The following is a 12,105-nucleotide window of genomic DNA, read 5'->3' on the forward strand; positions in this document are numbered from 1 at the left end:
CTGGATTAGGGGGTGTTCAGATAGCCGGACTATACCTTTAGCCGGACTCCTGGACTATGAAGATACAAGATTGAAGACTCCGTCCCGTGTCTGGAAGGGACTTTCCTTGGCGTGGAAGGCAAGCTTGGCGATACGGATATGTAGATCTCCTACCATTGTAACTGACTTTGTGTTACCCTAACCCTCTCCGGTGTCTATATAAACCGGAGAGGTTTTAGTCCGTAGGACAACATAGACAACAACAATCATACCATAGGCTAGCTTCCAGGGTTTAGCCTCTCCGATCTCGTGGTAGATCTACTCTTGTACTATGTAACACCCCGGATGTAACTTTCCCAATTTGTACTCCAACCCTTGCCGTTTCCGGCGTTAAGTTATTTTTTCCATCGGGTTCGGTTCTTTGTCTCAGTGTGTTGTTGTCGTTGTCATGCATCTCATATCATGTCATCATGTGCATTGCATTCACATACGTGTTCGTCTCTTGCAATCGAGCTTTTTCCCTGTTGTCCGTTTTGCATTCCGGCGCTTCGTTCTCCTCCGATGGCCATTTCTAGCTTTCTTTCGTGTGTGGGAATTAAACATTTCCGGATTGGACCGAGACTTGCCAAGCGGCCTTGGTTTAGTACCGGTAGGCCGCCTGTCAAGTTTCGTGTCATTTGGACTTCGTTTGATACTCCAACGGTTAACCGAGGGACCGAAAAGGCCTCGTGTGTGTTGCAGCCCAACACCCCTCCAATTTGGCCCAAAACCCACCTAACTCTGCTCCATCATCTAGAGCATTCGATCACGATCGCGTGGCCGAAAACCGCACCTCATTTGGACTCTCCTAGCTCCCTCTATGCCTATTTAAACACCCCCCGATTTTCGGATCTCCTCCTACCTCCGAAACCCTAAAAATCCCCTCCGACGCGCCGGACATTGTCCGCCCACGCCGGACACTCCGCGCCGCCGCCCCCGCACCAGTCGCGCTCTGCCACGTGGCCTCGCCGCCGCCTCCCACCGCACGGCCCGGGAAGCCCACGGCCGGCCTCCGCGGCCCGCTTCCCGTGCCGCCTCGCGCCGCCTCCCGCCGCCTTCCCGCGCCGCCCCGCTCCGCCTCTTGCCGCCCTGCCGCGCCGCCCCGCTCCGGTGGCCGCCGGCTGGATCCGCCGCCGCCGCCGCGCCAAGCCTCCAGCCGCGCCAAGCCTCCAGCCGCCCGAGCCGCCGCCGCCGCCTCCGGCCGCCTCCGCAGCGCCGCCCGCCGCAGCCGCCGCCGACGACTCCGCCCCGGCCGGATCCGCCACCGCCGACCTCGGCCGCCGCCGTCCTCACCATCTTCAGCGAACAGCGCCGCCGCCTCGGTTCGCGTGCGTGAACAGTAAACCCTAGATCTCGTGGTGATTTTTTCTTCTAAGTCCCAGAAATCTCAGTCCAAGTGCTCATGTTCGTATCCCTGTAACTTTGCATCTGTAGATCCGATTCATGCATATAGCATATCAAAATGTTCATCCCAGAGAGTACATCATTTCATTCCATTGCATCATTTTCATTTGAGCTCATCTTGATGCCCGAAATGCTGTTAGAAGAGGGCTACTTGAGATAATTGTCAGATCTGCTACTCCGTTTATGTTTTTGTCATTTTTGCCATGTTTAATGTGTGCATGATATGCCCTGATGCTCTACATGTGTTTTGTTAAGAGTTTTATCATCTTTCCAGAGGTGCAACCCATGTATTTTTGTGATGTGTGTGGTGACTTGTGCAATCTTGCAAAGTGGTGCACTTGCTAATTCTGTTTTCAGGGACTTAGTGATTTCACTAAGTCCTGGAGCTGTTTATCTGATGTTGTCATATGTTCATGTTGTTTCCTAGTGATCCGTGCCTCTTTTGAGGATGATCAGTAAGGATGTTTTGTTAATATTGTAGTGCTCTATCCATCCATGTCTTTGTTTGCAATTATGGAGCACCCTAGCTTGAGTCAATCGAGCTCTACTTTTGCTACTTTGTGAATCTGGGCAGATTGTCAACTTGTTTGCAATTTTGCCGGTGATGTTGTGGTTGATCCGTGCATGCTATGCTATTGTTCTTGCCATGTCTAGATTAAATTTTGTGCCTTCTTGATGGGTGTATGCTTGTCTTGCCATGACTTGCACCGTAGTGAGTGCATCGAGCTCGTAAACATGCCTACTTGAGTTATATTTCAGCTTGCTCCAGGTTTCACTGAGTCTGAAAACTGATTATGTTTTTGCTATGTTCACATGCTTGTAATTGTATTTTCTGATTCCTTTTGGCTCAAGGTCACTAAGGGACTTTTGTTAAGCTCTTTGAGTAGCTCCATGCCATGCTTTACTTTGCCATGTTCAGGTCCTGTAGCATATAGTTTTGTTGCTCCGAAGAGGGCTACCTGATCTGAAATTCCAGACAAGTGTTGATTTCACTAAGTCTGAGATCTGTTTGCCATATGCATTTTTGCCATGCTTGTTTGGACCTGTTAATGGATGAATTTGGCCGTAGCTCAGTGCTAGACTTTTGTTAAGCATCTTGTGTGCATCCCTGCCATGTATTTTGTTGTCATGTTTGGTTGCTGTAGCATGTTCATTTCGTTGCATTTAGATGCCTACTTGCTGTAAATCACAGACCGATGTCATTTTTGAATCGCTTGCCATTTCCAAACCGTAACTCCGATTCTGGCGTTCTTTATATCGTTTTGAAGCGATTTCATCTCATCTTTCTAGTGACATACTTGGATTTCCAAGTTGAGGCCAGGTTCATGCATTTCCTGTCATATCTTGCATTTTGCATCCCGCATCGCATCCCGCATAGCATATCATCTTTGCATCATATTGTTTGAGTTTGCACGTGGTTGATTGTACCTTGTTGCTTGTTTGTCTTGTTTGGGTAGAGCCGGGAGACGAGTTCGCTAACAAGGAGTCCGTTGAGTTTGCTTTCAAGGATCCAGTCAACTCTGACAACTGTGTAGGCAAGATGATCGTACCCTCGAAATCACTACTATCTTTGCTATGCTAGTTTGCTCGCTCTTTTGCTATGCCAATGCTACGATGCCTACCACTTGCTTTCAAGCCTCCCAAATTGCCATGTCAAACCTCTAACCCACCATGTCCTAGCAAACCATTGATTGGCTATGTTACCGCTTTGCTCAGCCCCTCTTATAGTGTTGCTAGTTGCAGGTGAAGATTGGAGGCGTTTCTTGTTGGAACATTTATTATATTTGTTGGGATATCATTATATTATCTTGTTATCTTAATGCATCTATATACTTGGTAAAGGGTGGAAGGCTCGGCCTCTCGCCTAGTGTTTTGTTCCACTCTTGCCGCCCTAGTTTCCGTCATATTGGTGTTATGTTCCCGGATTTTGCGTTCCTTACGCGGTTGGGTTATAATGGGAACCCCTTGATATTTCGCCTTGATTAAAGCTTTTCCAGCAATGCCCAACATTGGTCTTACCATTTGCCACCTAGCCTCTTTTTCCCTTGGGTTTCCGGAGCCCAAGGGTCATCTTATTTTAAACCCCCCGGGCCAGTGCTCCTCTGAGTGTTGGTCCAAATAGAGCCACTTGCAGCGCCACCTCGGGGCAACTTGAGGGTTGGTTTTAGTTGTACGTAGTGTTCATCTGAGTGTGCCCTGAGAAAGAGATATGTGCAGCTCCTATCGGGATTTGTCGGCACATTCGGGCGGTGTTGCTGGTCTTGTTTTAACCTGTCGAAGTGTCTTGAATTACCGAGATACCGAGTCTGATCGGAATGTGTTGGGAGGAGGTCTATTCCTTCGTCGACCGTGAGAGCTTGTCATGGGCTAAGTTGGGACTCCCCTGCAGGGTTGAACTTTCGAAAGCCGTGCCCGCGGTTATGGGCAGATGGGAATTTGTTAATGTCCGGTTGTAGATAAATCGAACCTTAATTTAATTTAAATGAATCAACTGAGTGTGTTACCGTGATGGCCTCTTCTCGGCGGAGTCCGGGAAGCGGACACGGTGTTGGAGTAATGTTTGCGCAGGTTGCTCTTTAGTTTCTCGCTCGTGCTTTGCCTCCTCTTCTCGCTCTCTTTTGCGAATAAGTTAGCCACCATATTTGCTAGTCGCTTGCTGCAGCTCCACCTATATTCACCTTGCCTTACCTATAACTTAAATAGTCTTGATCGTGAGGGTGCGAGATTGCTGAGTCCCTGTGGCTCACAGATTACTATTACACCAGATGCAGGGCCTGATGATTCCACTCCAGGAGACGCGTATGAGCTCAAGTGGGAGTTCGATGAAGACTCTCAACGTTACTATGTTTCCTTTCCCGATGATCAGTAGTGGTGCCCAGTTGGGGGTGATTGGGACCGTGTCGCATGTTGGGTTATCTTTTATTTTGGCGCCGTAGTCGGGCCATGAGTGTTTGGATGATGTAATGTTATTTATGTACTTGATTGACGTGGCGAGTGTAAGCCAACTATGTTTTCTACCCTTTCATTATTATATTACATGGGATGTTGTGAAGATTGCCTAACTTGCGACATATGCCCTCAATGCGATTATGCCTCTAAGTCATGCCTCGACACGTGGGAGATATAGTCGCATCGAGGGTGTTACATACTACCCATATCATCAATATTAATCAAGCATGACGTAGGGTTTTACCTCCATCGAGAGGGCCCGAACCTGGGTAAAACTTCGTGTCCCTTGCCTCCTGTTACCATCCGGCCTAGACGCACAGTTCGGGACCCCCTACCCGAGATCCGCCGGTTTTGACACCGACACCCCCTTCAATCTTTTTCGTGTTCCCTCCGCCTTTTGGCTTGTGCTCTCACTCGCCGGACAGCCGCTCTGCGGTCTGTGGCTGAGAGTGGGCCGCAAAGTGGAGTGTACAGTACTCAGACTCTGAGAGTGGATTTAACCGAGAAGATACTTATAAAGGAAACGGTCGGGTCGCCCGAAGCGTTTTTCTTCCCGGATGTTTTTCGCGTGGGTGGCCTCCAGCGTTCACTCTTGCTAGTCGGACAGCCGCTCTGCGATCTGTGACTAAGAGTGGGCCTTTGGTACCGCGCACGGTACTAAGCCGTCTGCGGGAACTAACATCTCAGGCCAAGCGGCCAGCCCCCGAGCCAACTCTAGTTGGCGCCGGGGCGAACAGTGATGCAACTATAATAAAATGCGGAGACAGCCCCCGAGCATCGCTCGGGGTTATCCGTGATTGCGTGGTGCAAAAAATATGCGGGTGAGGAGCTCATATTCGTTTTCGTGTTGCCGAGGCAGAGTTTGCCGAAGACAGCCGGCGCGGCTTGGCGCTCCCACTATGTGTAGCATTCGGGCCTTGGGGTGCTCGAAGGGGGTCCCGGCCGGTCAGGCTCGACCGGCCAGGCGGCGATGCATCTTGCAGCGCCTATCTTCTTCTTTTTCTCTTCTGCCAGCTGCTCGGAGCCGGACAAAACTCTTCTCTTGTCTGCAATCTTCGCGGGGGCGCGTCGGCGCACCTGCTGGGTGTAGCCCCAGAGATTCGGGCCGACTGCTTAGCAGTCGGGCCGGATCTCCCGGCGACTATTCCATCTTCTTCTTTGCGGGGGCGTGTCAGCGCACCCGCTAGGTGTAGCCCCCGAGATCTGGGCCGACAGCTGAGCAGTCGGGCCGGATCTCCCGACAACTACTTTGTCTTCTTCGTGGGGGCGCGTCAGCGCACCCGCTGGGTGTAGCCCTCGACATCTGGGCTGACTGCTGAGCAGTCGAGCCGGATCTCCCGACAACTACTTTGTCTTCTTCTTCGCGGGGGCGTGTTAGCGCACCCGTTGGGTGTAGCCCCCGGGATCTGGGCCGACTGCTGAGCAGTCGGGCCGGATCTCCTGGCAACTACTTTGTCTTCTTCACGGGGGCGCGTCAGCGCACCCGCTCGATGCATCATCGGAGCAGGAGGCAGTCCAGCCGGCCTAACATAGCCGGCAGCGCGGGTCACGACTGACCGTCCAAGTGGCGAAGCAGGCGGACGGACAGACAGACATATTTTCTTTTCTTCTCTTTGTCTCAGCCAACTTTTTTGGGGGGTAGTCGGCCGACTGGGTACCCGGCCTGACTTTTCTCTTTGCTTCAGCCGGCGCACCGTGCCGAACCAGCCGACCTCTCTCTTTCTCTTTCTGCCGTCTGTTGGCACCCGAATGCTCTCTTTTTTTCTCTTTCTTTCTTTTTTTTCAGCCGACCCCCACTTCTTTTTATATTTTCTGTGCCTGAGCAGTCGGACAGCGGGAGCCGGCCGGGCCGGACAACGGGTGAGCGGGGAGCCGGCAGCCGGCCAGGTGGCGGGCGAAGCCGGCGAGATGGGAGGCGGGGAAGCCGGCGGGCCGGCAGGATGACCCGGATGCGGAGCAGGCGGCCGGCGGGGCGGGCCCTATAGGCGCGGAATGAGAGGCCGGGCGCACCCGGCCACAGCGAGCCGGCGTGGGCCGCGCGGGGAAAGGCGTGGGAGCCGGCGATGGGGTGCGGCTAAGCGGCGCGCGAGAGGCGGCGATGCGGGCCGGAGCCGCAACGAGGCCGGGTTGCGGGCATCGGAGGCCGGTAAGCCGGATGGCGGAAGTCGGCGCGGGCAAAACCGGCCGGCTGGGTGGCGGAAGCCAGCGCGCAGGACGAGCGTAGGCGGAGCCACGCGGAGGTGCAGTGACCCAGCAGGCGGGCGCGTGGGGCCGGCCACAAGGCCGGCCGGGTGGCGGAGCGGCGCAGCGACCGGACGCGGTCGGGCACGGGGTGACTACCCGGACCGGGCGCGGGCGGAGTCGGCACAGACGCTGAACTGGGCGAAGTGGTGCAGGGAGGCGGTCGGAGCCCGCGGGGCGTCGGGGAGGCGGCCAACGCCAGCGGGAAGTGACCGGCGCGGGGCCGTGACTCGGCGGGCGCTGAGGCCGGGCGCTAAGACGGCCGGAACGGGGCCAGGCCACCTGTGCAGGGCCCAAGGGAGGCCGGACGTGGCCGGACCGGGGCGCTGGAGGCCCGGTGGGCGGCGACGCGCGGTAGAGTGGCACGGTGGCGGCAGTCGGCGCGGGGGAGCCGCTGCGGACGCGAAGGACGGCGGCGGTGCTCGAGGTTGAGCAGAGCGGCGACAGGGAAGGCCCCGAGTACGGCGGCGACGGAGGGCCCGATGAGCGGGGGTCGGGGCCTAGCGGCCACGGAGGCGAGCCGCGAGCCGGAGCGCCGGCGGGGAGGTGCCGGGGCAGGGCCAGGGAAGTGCGCACGGGCGCGCGGCCACAGGATGGAGCTGTGGGGCGAGCGTACCGGGCGAGCCGCGACGCAGAGAGGAGGACGAGGAGCGTCGCGGAGCGGCCGGCCGGTGGGCGCGGACGAGTGTAAACCGCTCCAGAGGCGGGGCAGTGTGGAGGTGCAACAGTGGCACGGAGAAAACCGGCCACGGGTGAGTGCGGTTCTGGGCGGCAGGGGCCTCGCCGGGCGGAGATGCACAAAGAGTGGTGCAGAAAACACATTGTCTGGGTGCTATCTGAATGATGTATGGCCATCATCCGACCAATGTACAGACTGTGTGGAACTCGTATCTGGCTGTTGTATGGGGTGTGGTTTGACCATTGTTGACTAGCATCTAGCTAGCTAGTATGGATGATATATGGGGGAGTGAACATGCGTTTCAGCCGGAGCAAGGCGCAACGCGGAGGGGAGCATACGCGAGCGGTGCGTGGATGGACGCGGCCGACCCAACGAGGCACCGCACGCGGCGCGCCCACGGTCGGACGGCCGGTGTTGGGGTGGTGGTGACAAAGACGACGAGGCCGACGGCAAAGACGCGCCTCCCCTCGCGGCCGCTCTGGGGACGGGTCGATGTCGAACCCCCGAGCGCTACCGGAGAGAAGGCGCGACGCCGCGGTGGAGGTGATGAAGAAAAAGGGTCCCGCCCGGACTACGAAACCAGCAGCAGTGCGGTAGCATAGTACCGCCCCACGGTGGGCGCCAAATGTCATGGTATTCTCACGGGGGGTGCAAGAGAACATATGCCACAAGGTGGCTTCGTGTGAGGGCAAGACTGCTGCCGGATTATCCGGGGACGGGTAGGCGAATAGCACGCGCTAGTTTACCCAGGTTCGGGGCTCTCCGGAGAGATAACACCCCTACTCCTGCATGTCTGAGTATATATCTTGGGTGTACATCAGGAAGTACAAAGTGCTTCTGGAGCTGTATCTGAGATCAGTAGCAATGAGAGCTAGCTAGCTAGTGTGGCACATGTGCCTGGCCATGTGTGGCTGTGGGAGTGTGATGCTCATACGTGTGTGTGAGGATGGGTGGATGGCTAGCTATATATAGTGGGAGCTAGCTTAGCATGTAAGCCATGTAGGCATGGTAGCTAGCTAGCTAGTGGCATGGTGGGGTGTCATCCTTGTCCCCTGGGTCACTTCATAAATAGTGCCCAGGGACAAGGGACACTGTACATGATGGCTAGGGTGTCATGTGAACAGTGCCGGGTATGGCAGTCACGTCGGGGTCGCGTCCAGCTGCAATTGACTTCGGGCAGTCGGCCTGGTGGAGGAGTCGGCAGCCAGCAGTCGGCCTGGTGGAGGAGTCGGCAGCCAGCAGTCGGCCTGGTGGAGGAGTCGGCAGCCAGCAGTCGGACTGGTGGAGGAGTCAGCAGCCAGCAGTCGGCCTAGTGGAGCAGTCGGCAGCCAGCAGTCGGCCTGGTGGAGCAGTCGGCAGCCAGCAGTCGGCCTGGTGGAGCAGTCAGCAGCCAGCAGTCAGCCGCCGGCCAGTTAGTTGGACTGAGGGGCTTTGCTAGCCCCGATGTCTTGAATTCTTGTCCCGCCGTCTTCGGGGTATCCGTGTCCAATTACTCTGACAGGACTTGCACTAGTGAAAGTATGAACCCTAGGCCTTATTTCAATGCATTGCAATACTGTTTACGCTTACTTTTATCATTAGTTACCTTGCTGTTTTTATAATTTCAGATTACAAAAATCTTTATCTACTATCCATATTGCACTTGTTTTACCATCTCTTCGCCGAACTAGTGCACGTATACAATCTACCATTGTATTGGGTGTGTTGGGGACACAAGAGACTCTTTGTCATTTGGTTGCAGGGTTGCTTGAGAGAGACCATCTTCATCCTACACCTCCTACGGATTGATAAACCTTAGGTCATCCACTTGAGGGAAATTTGCTACTGTCCTACAAACCTCTGCACTTGGAGGCCCAACAACGTCTACAAGAAGAAGGTTGTGTAGTAGACATCAAACAATAATATAACATATCTCTCTGCATACCTTTGTTTATAAAACCGTATGGCCAGATTGCCTTGTTTGTCGTAAATCTTTGCGCTCATAAAGGCTTTATAAAGTAGGACAAACACTCCTCGGCTACTGGTCGAAGAGGTGGAAGCCGATGGTCAGTCAACAAAGTTTTGTACAATGCGGATCCAAGCATTAATGCTATAAAGTACTTGGATACATAGAATCATTACACATAATTTGTGATTTTACTCTGGATATCGATCCTTAATTCGGCCACCCGTGCCCGCATTAAGGGTTGGGGGCTACTGGGCTTCGATCTTATCATTTACTAATATTAAAGGGGCACATTGATCCCCTGATATGGTGTTGCCACCCGACCAGTGTCTCGGGGGCTACTGCATTGGCAATCCAGTATAGAAAATTTAAGTGCAATATAGTTTTCGAGGAGATTATGATCCTCAGGTTGGTCGGCCGCACCCAACCTGAGTCTCGAGGACTCTGCACACCGCTTTTTGTGTCCCGAAGTATTCTGCCGAGCTAGGAGTTGATCCTCAAACCGATTTTGCAAATCAACTTGAGTCTCAGCGGCTACTGGGATCAGCGGTCTCATGTCATCCTTCATGTGCATCTCGGGTTTTAGACCGATACACACCTTGAGGGCTACTGGCTATGTTTCTCGGCACAGAATAAATTGCACCAATCAAAAATATTGACAAAAAATCGGCCCACAGTCAGGGTGGTGCACCACCTCGGAAGCAGTCCGACATAAAGCTCGGGCGCCAGTGGCTGGCTCCATAGAGGGCATTCCCGGCATTAAGCTCGGCTAAACTCTTTCAACTTTTTTGAACCAAGGTGATCTATGACACCTTGGATATAGTCCGACCTTGGAGCTTGGATATAGTCTGGTGTTGGAGCTCGGATACATTCCGGCGTTGGAGCTCGGAAGCGGTCCGGCATTGGTGTTCGTCTGCAAAAGATACCTCGAATATAGTCCGACGTTGGAGCTCGGACGCAAGAGGACACTGCCGCCCGGGAACAACTTCAAACCCGAGGTGTGGCATAAAAATAACAAGGCATTGATAAAGGCCGAAGAATTAAAGGGCTCCTCGGATACCCGACGTGTGAGATCTTCAGATTTAGCTCAGCAATCCTCAAGATAGAAGATGTGAAGATTTGTTGAACTAGTTTTCAAGACCGAGGACCGAAGACGAAGAATAGTTCGGAAGAACCGAGGAGCGTCCCCAACTTGAAGACCGGTTCAGAGGGCTGCTGACGGTATCCTGGACTAGGGGTTACTCACCACATCGTCTCCCGATCAGTTGATTTGGGCCGAGGACCCCCATGGCCATTTACTCATGGGCCAGTTCGGATAGCCGAAGACATATACGAGCAAGATTCCACAAGACTTGGTGATCAAGACAAGGACTCCTCTCCACCGATGTATTCGACTAGGACTCTTATTATCCTAGGCCTCTGGTATGTTCTCTGTTGGAAAAGGCAGTGCCTAGGAGGCGCTTAGGCATGCCTAGATGCTAGGCAATAGCCAAATGCCTCGCCTAGGGCATAAATGGAGGTCTAGGCAGGGCAAGCAAGGAATTGCCTACCCAAGCAAGAAATCATGCCACATACTACACTAATATGCCAAACGAGTTATATTCCAATGGCAGTAGACGGTAATTAACTTATTTATATGCCCTAAACTAATATCAACACCCATATAATAATCACAAATACACTACGAGTAAAAACTATATTACCGCCTAGGCCGCGCCTAGGGCGCTTAGGCACCGCCTAGGCACTAGGCGAAGGCCAACCGCGTCGCTTACACCTACCACTTTTTCCAACCCTTGGTATGTTATATAAGTCGAGGCCAGGCTAGTCAATAGATTATTATGACATTACTCATCATAGTTGTAGGGTTTATACCACAACATACGATCTCAAGGTAGATCAACTCTTGTAACACTCATATTCATCAATATCAATCAAGTAGGATGTAGGGTATTACCTCCATCAAGAGGGCCTGAACCTAGGTAAACATCGTGTCCCCTGTCTCCTGTTACCATCGATCCTTAGACGCATAGTTCGGGACCCCCTACCCGGATCTGCCGGTTTTGACACTGACAGGAGGGCTGGTCTGGAGTCCGTTCGGGGCTCCGAAGAGGGGAATCCGTCACCATCATCATCAGAGTAATTCCATCGTAGGCTTGCTGGATGGTGATGGGTTGGATGAGATTTATCATGTAATCAATTTAGTTTTGTTAGGGTTTGATCCCTGGTATCCACTATGTTCTGAGATTGATGTTATTATGACTTTGCTATGCTTAATGCTTGTCACTAGGGCCCGAGTGCCATGATTTCAGATCTGAACCTATTATGTTTTTCATCAATATATGAGAGTTCTTGATCCTATCTTGCAAGTCTATAGTCACCTACTATGTGTTATGATCCAGCAACCCCGAAGTGACAATAGTCGGGACCACTCCCGGTGATGACCGTAGTTTGAGGAGTTAATGTATTCACTATGTGTTAATGCTTTGTTCCGGTACTCTATTAAAAGGAGGCCTTAATATCCCTTAGTTTCCAATAGGACCCCGCTGCCACGGGAGGGCAGGACAAAAGATGTCATGCAAGTTCTTTTCCATAAGCACGTATGACTATATTTGGAATACATGCCTACATTACATTGATGAATTGGAGTTAGTTCTGTGTCACCCATTGTTATGACTGTTACATGATGAACCGCATCCGGCATAATTCTCCATCACCGATCCATTGCCTACAAGCTTTCCATATATTGTTCTTCGCTTATTTACTTTTCAGTTGCTATTGTTATCATCACTACAAAACACCAAAAATATTACTTTTGCTACCGTTACCTTTTACCACCATTACCACTACTATCATATTACTTTGCTACTAA

This window comes from Triticum aestivum, chromosome 3A (assembly GCF_018294505.1).
Source record: "Triticum aestivum cultivar Chinese Spring chromosome 3A, IWGSC CS RefSeq v2.1, whole genome shotgun sequence".
In the NCBI taxonomy this organism is placed as follows: Eukaryota; Viridiplantae; Streptophyta; class Magnoliopsida; order Poales; family Poaceae; genus Triticum; species Triticum aestivum.